Raw genomic sequence first — 12,137 nt, forward strand, 5'->3', positions numbered from 1 at the left:
CACGCCTGTGGCCCACCGGGGCCTGGGCCTCGGCACTTTCCAGCGCTGGAGGGACTGATAAGAACCTGAGTGGGCCGAGCTACACCACATGAAAAGGACTTTTCTTCCTGGATTTGCCATCCCATTGAACTGTGAGAGGTTTTGTTATTTAATATTATTCAATTTCTGTTAAATAAACAGCTTTTTCCACTTCTCTCCATGGAATTTTTTTTTTCCCCTGTCCCGGACCAGTTGGTGGGGAGGGGGAATTTCCCTGGGGAAATCCCCATTTGGAGTTTTCCTCCCTAATTTGCCCTAAACCAAGACAAATACAGTTTTTGGCACCCAGCGTGGGAAGAGAAAGTGGAAAAACCTGTACTGATTGTTGGTTGTATTTTTGGTTGTATTTATTCTGTATTGGGATAAAGCAGTCAGTAGCCATGTTGTTTGGATGCATAATATCTCTTGGGGTGGAGGCCTTCATGTGGATCTGGTCCCTAGAATTTTTTGAGGTTTTAATACCTGTCTTTTTCCTCTTTTACAGTAGAGGGGTATGGATTAGAATGGTTATTGTGCTGGGCTCGGTGATAATGATTTATAGGAAGTTGATAGAACTACTGAAGTTTCTGTCAGGTATGTTTGGCTTATGGTTTCTTCACCCGACCCTGCCTCCCAGTCCCAGTAGCACATTTTGGGAGTTTATTGGTAATTGCACCCAGTTTGTTAGAGGAAGAACAGGGGATGAGGCTTTTCAGCCTTTTCTTTCCTTCTTCTCCTTTGAATCTGTTATGTCCCTCTTTGAGAATACCCAGTTTCCCCTGAGTGTTAAGGATACCACTTTCCTGGTCACTTTCCTGGTAGTTCAGCTGTTAAGCTTCCTCTATATGGTCTGCAACTTCTCTAGAGTGAGGGCTGAGATATCCAGAGGAGCCAACGAGACCCCTGCCCCAGAAGTAGACTCAGGTGTAGGAAATCCTGAGTGGTGTAGAGAATGGGAGAGAATGGGCAAGACTCTGAAGAAATTTTCTGATCCCCCAGCCTGGGAATTTTCACGTGAACAAATTCAGAACCCAGATGAAGTAGAGAAATATCTGGAAGAGAATTGCTATGATGATTCTAAGGAGAAAATCTCATTGCAATAAGCTGGGCCCTAGCGTATGCTTATCTCAGGGTGCTAGATACTGTAGGGCAGGGAGATAAATCAGCAGCTACCCCAGTGACTCAGGCTAAAACAGACAGTGAGCCCAAGCCAGCAGCCAAACCAGACAGTGAGCCTAAGCCAGTGGCTGTTGCTCCTATCACGAGAGGCATGAAATTCAAAACCAAAACCCATCAGCCAGTAGATGATGATAATGGTGATGCGGGGGAAGGACCCTCAAGACCAGCAACTGATCAAAAATCAGAAGTCACTGGTGAGCCCTTCTCCCTGAAGGACCTTTGTGGCCTGAGAAAGGATTACACTCGATGACCTGATGAATCTATAATTAGTTGGTTAGTCCATCTGTGGGATGCTGCAGGTGAGGCTACAGTTCTGGATGGCACTGGAGCGAGGCATCTGGGGTCCCTGTCACACGATCCGGTTATCGACCAAGGAATGATGAGGGGGGCTGACCCTTATAGTCTCTGGAACGGGTCCTGAGAAGTGTGGCACAAAGATATCTGTGTGCAGATGATCTCTATATACAGCAAACTCGTTGGAAGACCATAGAACAAGGGATTCATCAGAACCATGCAAATATGAGGCCTTGGTTGACACTGGTGCACAGTGCACGCTGATCCCATCAAGACATGTGGGGGCAGAATCTGTTTCTATTGCTGGTGTGACAGGGGGATCACAGGACTTTAGTGGAAGCTGATGTGAGCCTGACTGGAAATGAGTGGAAGAAACACCCCTATGTCACTGGCCCAGAGGCCCCATGCATTTTGGGCATAGACTTCCTCCAAAGCGGGTATTTTAAGGACCCAAAGGGACTTAGGTGGGCATTTGGGACAGCAGCTGTAGAGACAGAGGGCATCAAGCAATTGAACACCTTGCCTGGACTATCAGAGAACCCATCTGCAGTAGGACTCCTGAAGGTGGAAGAACAGCGAGTACCAATTGCCACCTCGACAGTGCACCACCGACAGTATAGGACAAATCGAGATGCTGTGATCCCCATCCACAAGATGATCCGAGAGCTGGAGAGCCAAGGGGTGGTCAGCAAAACCCACTCACCCTTCAACAGCCCCATCTGGCCTGTGCACAGGTCTGACAGAGAATGGAGATTGACTGTGGACTATCGTGCATTGAATGAAGTGACTCCACCACTGAGCGCTGCCGTGCCGGACATGCTGGAGCTCCAGTACGAGCTGGAGTCCAAGGCAGTGAAGTGGTACGCCACTATTGACATTGCCAATGCATTTTTCTCCATTCTCCTGGCAGCAGAATGCAGGCCTCAGTTTGCCTTCACGTGGAGGGGAGTGCAGTACACCTGGAACCCACTGCCCCAGGGGTGGAAGCACAGCCCCACCATCTGCCATGGACTGATCCAGGCTGCCCTGGAAAAGGGTGAGGCTCCAGAACATCTACAGTACATAGATGACATCATTGTGTGGGGGAACACAGCAGCAGAAGTGTTTGAGAAAGGAGAGAAAATCATCCAGGTTCTCCTGAAAGCTGGTTTTGCCATCAAGAAGAACAAAGTTAAGGGACCTGCTTGAGAGATCCAGTTCCTGGGAGTAAAGTGGCAAGATGGATGGCTGAGGATTCCCACTGAAGTCGTCAATAAGATCACTGCAATGTCTCTACCCACCAGCAAGAAGGAAACAGAAGCTTTCCTAGGTGCCATAGGTTTTTGGAGGATGCACATTCCTGAGTACAGCCAGATCGTGAGCCCTCTTTACCTGGTCACTCGGGAGAAGAATAACTTCCACTGGGGCCCTGAACAGCAACAAGCCTTTGCTCAGATCAAGCAGGAGATCACTCATGCAGTAGCCCTTGGCCCAGTCAGGACAGGACCAGATGTGAAGAACGTGCTCTACTCTGCAGCCGGGAACAATGGCTTGTCCTGGAGCCTTTGGCAGAAAGTGCCTGGTGAGACTCAAGGCTGACCATTAGGATTTTGGAGTCAAAGCTACAGAGGATCTGAAGCCCATTACACCCCAACAGAAAAAGAAATCTTAGCTGCCTATGAAGGAGTCCAAGCTGCCTCAGAGGTGATTGGCACTGAAGCACAACTCCTCCTGGCACCCCGACTACCGGTGCTAGGGTGGATGTTCAAAGGAAAGGTTCCTTCCACCCATCATGCAACCAGTGCCACATGGAGCAAGTGGATTGCTCTTATCACGCAGCGTGCCCGTATTGGTAAACTGAATTGCCCTGGGATTTTGGAGATAATTACAAACTGGCCTGAAGGTGAAAATTTTGGTCTCACAGATGAAGAACAAGAGGAAGTGACATGGGCTGAAGAAGCTCCACCATATAACCAGCTGCCAGCAGAAGAAACACCCTACGCTCTGTTCACTGATGGTTCCTGTCGCATCGTAGGGATGAACCAGAAGTGGAAAGCAGCCGTATGGAGCCCCACACGACAGGTCACAGAGGCCACTGAAGGAGAAGGTGGATCAAGTCAACTTGAGGAACTCAAAGCTGTTCAACTGGCCATGGACATTGCTGAAAGAGAGAGGTGGCCAAAGCTCTACCTCTACACGGATTCATGAATGGTAGCCAATGCTCTGTGGGGATGGTTGGAGAGGTGGAAAGAGGCTAATTGGTAGCATAGAGGAAAACCAATTTGGGCTGCTAAAGAGTGGAAAGATATCCCTACCAGGATAGGGAGACTACCAGTGAAAGTCCACCACGTAGATGCCCATGTCCCCAAGAACAGAGCTAATGAGGAACACCAAAATAATACGAAGGTAGATCAGGCTGCAAAGATACAAGTGTCAAAAATAGATTTGGATTGGAAACATAAGGGAGAGTTGTTCCTAGCCCGATGGGCTCATGATGCCTCAGGTCATCAGGGTAGAGATGCCACCTATAAGTGGGCACGAGACTGAGGTGTGGATCTAACCATGGACAGCATTTCTCAGGTTATCCATGACTGTGAGACGTGTGCCACGATCAAGCAGGCCAAGCAGTTGAAGCCTCTCTGGTAGGGTGGGCGGTGGTCCAGATACAAGTATGGGGAGGCCTGGCAGATTGACTACATCACACTGCCCCAAACCCGCCAAGGCAAGCGCTACATGCTCACAATGATAGAAACCACCATGGGATGGTTGGAAACCTACCCTGTGCCTCATGCCACTGCCTGTAACACCATCCTGGGACTTGAAAAGCAGGTCCTTTGGAGGCATGGCACCCCTGAGAGGATTGAGTCAGACAGTGGGACTCATTTCAAGAACATCCTTCTAAACAGCAAGGCTAGGGAACATGGCATTGAGTGGGTGTACCATATCCCTTATCATGCACCACCAGCTGGGAAAGTGCAGAGGTACAATGGACTGTTAAAAACCACCTTAAAGGCACTGGGTGGAGGATCTTTTAAAAACCGGGAGCAACATCTAGCAAAGGCCACCTGGTTAATCAACACCAGAGGTTCCACCAACCAAGCAGGTCCTGCCCAGTCTGAGTCTTTGCATGTCGTAGATAAAGTCCCAGTGGTCCATGTCAGAGGTCTGCTAGGGAGGACGTTTTGGGTCAATTCTACCTCGAGCACAGACAAACCCATTCGTGGGGTTGTCTTTGCTCAAGGACCAGGTTGTACATGATGGATAATGCAGAGAGATGGAACAACACGATGTGTACCACAGGGAGACCTGATCATTGGGTAAAAGGTTACTGCCATTGTCTGTACATTAAACCACGCAGACATGAAATAGAAGGAAATGTGTAAGTGTTGAAGGTATGAGCAAGTGAAAGATGGTGTTTTGAGTGAGTAAAATGAGAGAGTGGGGAATCCTGCAGCTCTCCAGCATGGGGGTCTGGACTCAGGAGCTTGGTGTGGCACGTGACAGGGGCATGATGGATATATTGCTTGTATTTTTTGGGTGGAACGGAGGAAAAGTTTTTATGTATGTAAATGTGTGCAGAGTTAGAATGTTAGTTTTGTCAGTAAGTTGACGATATGGGGATAAGGGGTGGAATGTCCTGGGTTGATTATGATGTTAAATTGTATCCCCATTCATCCACCTAGCCCAGACATAGGTTTTGTATTCTTAAAATTTCATCCAAGACTAAAAGTGAGTGGAAAAGAAGCACCGAGTCTGTTATCAGAGACTGTACTTGCTCGCGACACATCGGGAGTTTTGACTACAGCACAGACAGACAACAAAAGACAGATCACCTTGGCTTTCCAGATCCTTGGAAGGACGCGATGCACAGACACACACCACTGGAGCTGGGATCTGAAGTAGGAATACAGCAGCTAGTTCATCTATTTCTGGAACAATCCATGGGACACATGAGGGGTAAACTCCAAAAGCTTTGGGGGGCAGATGGGTGGAACTTGGAAGCCTTATTGGAAGAGGCATGGAGAGTTTTCAGCAATTGAGAAGAGGGGTATAAGCAAGAAATGAAGAGGCTAGTAGCAGTGGTACAGGATGAAGGAAAAGGGAAAGGAAAGCACAGACAAGGATCACCCAAACAAGGCCCATCAAGCCTGGGTAGAGACCAATGTGCGAACTGTGGAGAATTTGGCCACTGGAAAAATGAGTGTCCGAAGTGGAAGCGAGATGGCCAAAAGAAAGAAGGGAAAGGAGGGGTGGTTGCAGTCACACATCCACAAGAAGACTGAGGAGGACCCAGGGAGTCCACCCCAGCAGACCTGCTGGTTATAAAAATGAAATTGGGGAAAAAAGAAAACTAAATAGAATTTTTGGTTGATACTGGAGCAACTTAATTGGTTTTAAATAAGGCCTTGATGCCTGTGAGTTATGAGAATTACGTTATGGTCAAAGGGTGTGATAGTTTAGCATTTAGGGAAAGAAGTGGGAAACACCCACAGAAGTGATTCCTCTGAGAGAGGCTGTGGAGAGTTCCTTCTGTGCTTGAGATCAAGCCAATAGCTGGCCAGTTCTGACAACTGACAGCATTCTGCACCACTGCAAAGTAACTTCACCTTTGTGAATGGCACCTTTTAAAAAGCCAAGGCCAGGAACTGGTCTCTTTCTTTGCAGCCTTGAAAGGCAGCAGAGCTCTGGTGTGGCTGGCCCCGCTCCCCCGTGGCCTGTGCGGCCTGGGGGGGGCTGGGCCGGAGCCCAGCTGCTCCCGGGGGGAGATGGAGACTGCGGGATCCCCCCCAGGCCAGGCCAGGCTCTGCTGCGGTGCTGGCTTTCCCGGGAAGCCCTCCGGGTCCCGTTCCAGCGGGGTGGCCAAAGCCCTTCCCAGGGGAGCCCCTGGCCCCCAGGCTGGGCCAGGCCACGGCTGATGACACTCGCCAACACCCCCCCTGCCCCCCGGCCCGCACAGACAGCTCCTGAGAGCTGGCACCAGCCACACCTGAAATCCCACACCACCACTGCCTGCCATGGCTTGGGACAGATTTAACCCTTCCACTACACAGAGGAGACCTGCAGACTTTAATCCTCTCTCCAGGAAATGAAAAGAACCAAATGACACGTGAAAAGACAGCGTGAAACATCAAGGTCAGTAAAAGAAGGAATCAAGCCTCAGATGGAAGGAGAACAAGGAGATGCTCTAATAAGCTGAAATAGTCTTTTGGTAGGGCCATGGAGATGAATAATAATGTTCTGAAAAATAACTCCTTTAATTCATGAAAGAGTATTGGGGGATTGAAGTATTCAAGCTGTAGATCTGGGCAAAGGTATCCATTGATGAAGCCAAGCAGATGGTGGAGTAGCTGTGATCCCATGAGAGCTTGAACAGAGAGAGAGGAAGATGAGAGCTGATGAAGACCCTTTGCCCCCAGGGAGAGAAGAAGAAAACCTCTATTCTCAGAGATGAGGAGAACTTTTGCCTTTGAATAACTCATCCCTACAATAATACCCTTTGAGCTCATGGCCCATGATCACACCTCTAAGTGGTGTGAAAATGGGAGGAGAGGGCAGAGTTTGTGCCTGGATGACTGCCATTCCTAGAAATGAAAGCCAACAAGAAAAATGTTTCTTGTGGAGAACTCTCCATGGCATGACAAGAGAAAACTCCTCTCCCTGCACAGACTGATGAAAAGACTATTGTATAGTTGGCACTGCTTTAACATCCCAGGTTTTGTCTCTGCCATGTCACTTGGGAAAGGAAAAGTTGGGTATGGGGGGAGGAAAGGTTTCTAAAGCTTTTATGCTTGCTTCTTATTCTAGTAGTCCTGTTCATAAAGTTTCTTTATTCCTTTTAAGTTTTAAGCCTGTTTTGCCCTTCTCCTGATTCATATCTCACAGTAAGACAGAAAGAAGTACTCTGGTGATTTTAGCTGGAGCTAAAACCCACCACACTCAGCCACTCCTCACAGGACTTGTGCTCCAGACCCCTCACCAGCCTTGTTGCCCTTCTCTGGACACGCTCCAGCCCCTCCATGGCCTTCCTCAATTGGGGGCCCAGGACTGGACACAGCACTCAAGGTGTGGCCTCAGCAGTGCCCAGCACAGGGGAAGAATCCCTGCCCTGCTCCTGCTGGCCACACCATTCCTGATCCAGGCCAGGGGCCATTGGCCTTCTTGGCCACCTGGGCACACTGCTGGCTCATGTCCAGCCTGCTGTCCATCAGTTCCCCAGCTCCCTTTCTGCCTGGCCGCTGTCCAGCCACTCTGTCCCCAGCCTGGAGCACTGCAGGCCTTGTTGTGGCCAAAGTGCAGGAGCCGGCACTTGGTCTTGTTCAACCTCACCTTGTTGGCTTTGGGCCCTGGATCCAGCCTGTCCAGGTCCCTCTGCAGAGCCCTCCTGCCCTCCAGCACATCCACACTCCCACCCAGCTTGGTGTCAGAATGGTTCCATGAGGCCCTGGAGTGTCACAATGGTCTCCACGGTTCCATGACACTCCGTGGAGTCACAATGGATCCTTGGTTCTTTGGGCCCCACAGTGTCACAGTGGATCCTTGGTCCTTCTGTTACTATGGGGTTAAATGTCTCTGAATAATGTTTCTGAAAATCATGTAGAATTAGGCCACAAGAATGTTTGGTATTAGGGATGGTCTAGCAAGCTGAAATGTTTACGGTAACAGGAACTGGTGCTTGGGGTCTCCAAGATACCCACCCAGAGATAAGATTTGTACATGTTTGTACAAGGATGAGCTAACCCTCAGGAAGCAATATTGATAAAGTTAATGATGCAATATTAATGAAGCAATATTGATAAGGTTGTTATAGTGATTACTGCTTGTCCTGGGGTGACTTTATGATACTGGTATCCCCAATCGTCTGGTTTATGTTATATATTAAGCTCTGTACCTTTAAGACTGGCTCTGAGAGCAAAAGAGGGGGAAAAAGAAGCCGCAGTTTGTGTTAAAGAAAATATAACTCCCACACATCTCGCTCCTGGACTGTGTTGTCTGCAGCACAGACAGACAGCGGGACAGAGCTTCTCCCTGGCTTTTAGTTAGTTTTAGCTAGCTGAGGCAGAGGAATTCCCCGGACCTTTGGTTTTTTTTCCTTTTTCTGGGATCTGTGCAAGCCTGCTCTGGACTGAAAAACACCCAGCCAAACCCCGGGAGCCCACGCCTGTGGCCCACCAGGGCCTGGGCCTCAGCACTTTTCCAGCGCTGGAGGGACTGATAAGAAACTGAGCAAGCCGAGCTACACACCACATGAAAAGGACTTTTCTTCCTAGATTTGCCATCCCATCGAACAGCAAGAGGTTTTATTATTTAATATTATTCAATTTTCTGTTAAATAAACAGCTTTTTCCACTTCTCTCCAAAGAAATTTTTTCCCTTTCCCGGACCGGTTGGTGGGGAGGGGCATTTCCCTGGGGAAATCCCCATCCAGAGTTTTCCTCCCTAATTTGCCCTAAACTAAGACATATACAGCTTTTGGCGCCCAACGTGGGGCGAGAGAAAGTGGAAAAACCTGTACTGGTTGTTGGTTGTATTTTTGGTTGTATTTATTCTGTGTTAAGATAAAGCAGTCAGTAGCCATGTTGTTTGGATACATAATATCTCTCGGGGTGGAAGCCTTCATGTCGATCTGGTCCCTAGAATTTTTTGAGGTTTTAATACTTGTCTTTTCCCTCTTTCACAATAGAGGGGCATGGATTAGAATGGTTATTGTGCTGGGCTTGGTGATAATTATTTGTAGGAAGTTTATAGAACTACTGAAGTTTCTGTCAGGTATGTTTGGCTTATGGTTTCTTCGCCCGACCCTGCCTCCCAGTCCCAGTAGCACATTTTGGGAGGTTATTGGTAATTGTACCCAGTTTGTTAGAGGAAGAGCAGGGGATGAGGCTTTTCAGCCTTTTCTAAACTAAGACACTGCTACAGCTGAAATTGTAGAAATATGTGCACTTTGGACAAAGACAATGGAGCTAGATTTGGGTTGCTGATACCCCTAGTTCCCACACGCTTCAATAAAGCACCTGTATATAATCAATCTGTGATTATGTGTGTTCCTGAACGCTGACATTTTGGTGACCCAGATGGGACCCTGTGAGAGCTGCTGAGCGAGTTCATGACCCGATCACGCTCCAGTCGGCACCGAGGAATTCTCGGGGAGCCCATCCGGCCGTGACCGTCTCCTCTGCTCACAATGTCCCTCTGAGAGAGGTAAGGTACTTTTCAGTCTGCTCTGGTGCCTGCCAATAAGACACAGCGAAATCTCCGCACGGTTGGGCTGGAGGAATTCCTGGTATTGCCCAGGCGCCGTCTGTCAGACAACTGCGAAAGCGTTGCAGGTTCGGCATCAGTGGTGTGTGGTGTATTGTGACTGTAACATGGAGAAGCTTAAAGGGATTTGAGGTGGCAATGCCCCTATAGCACGTACTTCTCCTTTGGGGTGCTTATTGGCACATTGGAAACAGGGAAACTTTGGGCAAGATTTACGTAAAGTTGATTGATTATTGTAATACATGGTGGCCAGGATATGACCTGGACAGTGTTGAAAAGTGGCCAAGAAAGGGATCTTTGCAGTATAACACCATTTTACAGTTGATGTTGTTCTGTAAGCGAGAGGGAAAATTGGATGAAGTTCCATATGTAGATTTGGTTTTCTATTTGAGAGAGAAGCCAGAATGGCAGGCTGAGTGTGGATTGATGGCAGTTAAGGCATGTGTGAGTGATATATGTGAGGTTTGTGTAAAAGGAAAAGTTGATTAGAGCACTTGGCATTAAAAGAAAGTTTGCGTCAGGGGAAAGAGATGGATGTTGATTTACAAATGCTTTCAGCAGAACCAAAAGAACCTGATTCTGTTTTGTCTGCCCCCACTTCACCCAATCCTATTTCACCTAACCCTATCTCGCCTAACCCCACTTCACCTTTCCCTCTTTATCCTCCTCTACCGCCTTCACCTGATCCTTCTTCTCTGGGAGATGATCAAGATCTAACTGTGATACAAGGAAATGTGAAAAATGCTGGGGAGGAGGATAGCAGTAGCGGGGGTGATGATAATAAATCAGTGACACCGGTGTCCCATCGGACTCGGTCAAAGCTTGCTCCAGTTCTGGGTAGAACGGGAAAAGATTTGGGCAGACAAAGGCGGACTGTGATTGCCCCCTTGAGACAAGGAGTAGGAGTAGAGGGGCTGGTGTTTGTAAAAGTTCCTTTTTCCCCTGCAGACTTGATAATTTGGAAACAGTCAGCTGGAACTTATAGAGAAAATCATGATAAAGTAGCAGGGGTGGCAAAAATGATTATGAAAACTCAGAATGCAGATTGGGAAGATATACAAGTAATATTGGATAATTTAATGGACTCTACTGAGAAAGAGATGGTGCTTAGAGCAGCCAAGGAGAAGGTGAGAGAAGATCTCAGAATTGGGGTGGTGACAGGGACTTTAGATGAGAACTTTCCAACCGAGGATCCAGGGTGGGATCCCAATGCCTTTGGGGACATGCGGAGGCTGAAGAGATATCAAGAGTGGCTCCAGATAGGGGTTGGGAATGCTATACCTAAGGCTATGAATTGGTCTAAATTGTATGAGGTAAGACAGGAAAAGAAAGAATCCCCTCTTGCATTTTTGGAAAGGCTTAAGGAGGCAGTGAGAAAGTATAAAGATCTTCAACTAGAAACTGAACAAGCGAAAGTTGGGCTTGCATTCATTTTTCTTGGGCAGTCACAGGATGACATTAGGAGAAAATTGCAAAAATTAGAAGGAGAGAAATTGTCTTGGTTCTAGAAGACAGGTGTCTGCTAGGGAGAGCAGGAGCCTCCCTTGGGATGAAAAAATGTAGACCCCCTCCCCCCAAATTATTATAATTTTGAAATCAAGGGGCCTTCAGGCAGAGATCTGGGTATAGGAATAAGAGTTCCTTACTAGTATAACCAGGAAACAAACAACAATAACTACAGCATTAACAAGAAAACAGAACCAGGGACCCCATGCTGAGACGGGATGGAGGAGAGGCTTTGTTTTCACAAACCCCTCGGGCGGGCAGTCCCGGTGCTCCTGCGGGGCTCTGAGGAACACTCGGCTGGAACAGCAGGGATGAGCTGAGATCCTGGGCTGGTGGATGAGGTGGAACAGCAGGGATGAGCTGAGATCCTGGGCTGGTGGATGAGGTGGAACAGCAGGGATGAGCTGAGATCCTGGGCTGGTGGATGAGGTGGAACAGCAGGGATGAGCTGAGATCCTGGGCTGGTGGATGAGGTGGAACAGCAGGGATGAGCTGAGATCCTGGGCTGGTGGATGAGGTGGAACAGCAGGGATGAGCTGAGATCCTGGGCTGGTGGATGAGGTGGATCAGCAGGGATGAGCTGAGATCCTGGGCTGGTGGATGAGGTGGAACAGCAGGGATGAGCTGAGATCCTGGGCTGGTGGATGAGGTGGATCAGCAGCTCCGCGGCGGTGCCTGGCACTGCCACACGTCCTGGCAGGACAGGGGGTGCGAGGCCACCAACGAAGAGGGGAGAAGGAGAAGAAGCAGCAGCTCCCTCTGGGTGATGGCGAAATTCCCTTCTCTCCACCGCAGCAGCTCCGCGACCCAGCAAAGGAATGTCTTTCCTCGAAGCCAAAGAAAGCCAGCCAAAAACTGTCCCCACCCTCCTTTTCTGCCCCCTTCCCCCCCTGGGCCCGGCC

The sequence above is a fragment of the Poecile atricapillus genome, chromosome 32 (assembly GCF_030490865.1).
Source record: "Poecile atricapillus isolate bPoeAtr1 chromosome 32, bPoeAtr1.hap1, whole genome shotgun sequence".
In the NCBI taxonomy this organism is placed as follows: Eukaryota; Metazoa; Chordata; class Aves; order Passeriformes; family Paridae; genus Poecile; species Poecile atricapillus.